Below are 3,475 nucleotides of genomic sequence, written 5' to 3'. Positions count from 1 at the left end.
AGATCCGATGCAATAACTAAAACACTTCCTGGGCTGCGATTTTTTGTCATTAAATGTTTTTACACAAGTTCCAATCCAGGGTCCAAGTCAAACAGTACACTTCTCTCGCGAGATGATCTCACACTTTTTGTCAGTACGCGCTAATGCGACAAGGTTCAAGTGAAATCAGAAGGTTAAGTGTTCAAATCACATCCGGGTCACCAATGTACGCACTGCCTGGTTTTCTTTCCTTTTCTTTTATTCCATGGCTTTTACACAACTCAAGTCTTGACTGTGACAAAAAAAGGTCTTATTTTTCTGACTTCCCGCTTTCATTCTGTTTTACTCAAACGCACCTCATGTGAACCAAACGGTTTCTTTTTTCCCACTTGAACCGTGTCGCAAATGCACGTATACTTACAAAAAATGTGAGATCATATGGAGGCAAGCGCGAGACTAATTTAGTTTCTCACGCGAGCTGCAGTGATCGAAGCTAAACGCTTGGACTTCGAAAACGAGATGTCAATAAGTATTTACTTTTGTCTTTTTGTATTGGTTTTGTATGTTTTTTTACCGGGCTCAAATTGTCTCCCCAACAGCACTGGTAATCCATGTCTAATTTATCTCCCAAAACTTCAACTCTACATAACAAGTTTAAGTTATTTTGGCAGCCGATTGTAGCATCGAATAGACAGCGATAGACACGTGTTTCGCCCATGAGGCTGGGCTCATCAGTATCGCACCGTATTCTTGCCACTTGAGTAATCGACCGCCGCTTTACCAGTCAGTTTAACTCTTATCTTTGTGGAAAGAAAGAGCCAACAAAACCAGCAGGTGCCAGGGGTAGGTCAATGTGAAGAAAGGCGTTCTTCCCGGCTATGGCTGGCGTGGAAGCTACACCGTTCTGGTTAGCGAAGCGTCACTGCAGCTCGCTGTGCTAGTGAGTAATCAGCCTTGTGCTGATAGCCGGGAAGAACGCCTTTCTTCACATCTACATAACAAGATTTAACTAAAGAATACATTATTGTCTAGAGAAAGACAATTTAAGGTTTTCGTAACAGACTGTCATATTAGCACCGATTGGCGTCGATTTTTTTTCTTTTAAAGTAAGCTAATTTCTGGAGGGCGAGAATTTCCCCTTCATTCTAAAAGCGATTTCCTGAAGTTGCCAATTTTCAGCTTAAGCGATTTTAATGCACTATTTGTGGACCCAGATGTCAGTCTGTCGCGATTGTCTCGCTTCGTTTTGCGTACCGTTTAAAGTGGTTGTAATTACGTAACGTATTCACTGCTCAGGAAGCAAAAAGAAATGTTTCAAAGCAAGCAATTTTTGTTTTGACGTGTAATCGGTCATATTACGTAACATTCCATAGTCGTTGCAATCGCTCTCAAATCTTACCTGCGGCATAAAACAAAGATGTAAGGTTAACTAGGTAATAATAGCGGTAATAGACGTCGTTAATGCAAAGAACTGATCACACAAATAATAATACTAACAGAATAAAAACACGAGAAATTAAAGTAAAAATACTCCGAAAAGTGACAATCAACGGCACTATTCAATTTTCATCCTGTCAGCAACTTACATGTAACTATTTTTAAATTGTGTGACGTTTTCGGCATGAAAGAACTTTTCTTCAAGAACGCCATAGGGAGTTTTAATCGCACAAATTAATGGAGTAATTTTTTTTTAACTCAATGGTTTTTGTTCTTTCTTTCAATTACTTCTCCAGTTATTTGGAATGATGCCGACCGTTTACTTGAAGAGTCACAGATTCCCTTCGTATTACTGGACACGCATCGTTGTCTCACTTAAACAATTGCTGGCGACATCAGCCTTTTTATATTGATTCAGCGTTTGCAGGCGTTGGATAACTTTTGAAAAAGGTTGATTTGCTGACAGGGTTTCTGTAATCAACAAGTCATTGAAATTTACGAGGGCATTTTTTTTAATTTATAATTTATTCAATTTCAGGACCGATTGGCGCACACCCAAACAATTGAATCAATGTCTCCCCTTGTTCGTAAAAGGTTGTTGCCTGCTGTTTTATTTCACTTACTTAGGTTTACTGAATGGAGAGCTGTCCTTAGAATGCGTTGATCAAACGCACATCCCGAGATTTTTAACCATGGTTGCTTGCTTTAGCCATTTCTTCGTTCACAATTGGTCTGTGCATTTTTGCAGCATTTCTTGATCAACCGATGATGCAAAAAGGGAAGTCATAAGCAAGAACCAATGGAGTGGAAATCCACTCCTATGGAATAAAAAGATGATTTTTAACGTTTAAATAATGCAAACTATACGTTTCGGTTTAGGTAGGCATGATTTACTGAAACTATGCATTAAACACGCGGATCTATCTGTCTATCAAATAAATGTTAGAAGTGTTGCCATATCACAGCACAACTTTCCTTTTGACTAGAAAAAAAACATATTCCTGCTCTTAGTCATGATATTCAGCATCCGCTTTTTTCTGGATAATGCAGGCCCTTAGGGGAATCTTTAGGCTAAACGTGTTACACGTTGTTTTTTGCATATTTTTGCAGTTGATCAACCCAACTTTGATTTTAGTGGGTGCCGCAACTTTTTGGGTCACGTGATCACCCCCAAATCGGGGATTTCCCCAGAAATCACGTTTCAGCTCTTTTTACGTCATTTTTGTGCAATTACATATTTGATTTTTGTATATTTTAACTTAAAAAGCACATACAAATAAGTGAGACAAAATAAACACTGATAAACAGTTATCAGAAAACCTTTTTGGTAGGGTAAGCATTAAGCAATGCATAGCATTGCATGGCGATTCTACTCATGTTTGCTGATTCGTGGTAAATTGCAACATGTTGTTTCCGGGTACAATGGAGATTTTGTTACGGGAAGTGTTTTTGAAAAATGCAATAACATTTATTGAGAAATAAATTGATTGTCGTTGTTTCGAGCATTGTCGTAAGTATTTTATGATGTTTTTTATTTGTGCAGTATCTTTTATTACTGAAATTGTAAGTTTACTTTCGTTTTGCATCATTGGGATTTATAGGTGTGTCTATTACTCATAATGTTTGCATAAACTAAGCTTGAGCCTTTTTTATCCTATCTTCAAATATGTTTATTTAATTGGCTGACGAGTTTATATACATCTAACATCACCAGGGCAGAGGCAGTGTGCCAGTGTCTGCAGTTAACATCACCAAGATTGATGTGTCAATGAGCATTTAATGTTGGTTCATGGTAGAGAAAGAGTGATGGTTCGGCACTTGAAAAGAAACTAGTTCAACAAAGCTTATGAGCATGCGTCCATGCCTTTGGCATGATACTTAGGCATACCTGAAGGTGGAAACGAAACTTAGCTGCCTTGCCTTCCGTATAATCTAAACCAGGACATAGAAAAGAATATTGTTTCTCAAATATTGCTGCAATATTATTGCATTTGATGCAATAATTGTATTGTTTGCAGCTACAAAATTTAACGTTTTAGTAGCCTAAGAATAAGAACTT

This window comes from Aplidium turbinatum, chromosome 12, assembly GCF_918807975.1.
Source record: "Aplidium turbinatum chromosome 12, kaAplTurb1.1, whole genome shotgun sequence".
Lineage (NCBI taxonomy): Eukaryota > Metazoa > Chordata > Ascidiacea > Aplousobranchia > Polyclinidae > Aplidium > Aplidium turbinatum.
Note: the sequence above shows the minus strand (reverse complement) of the source record.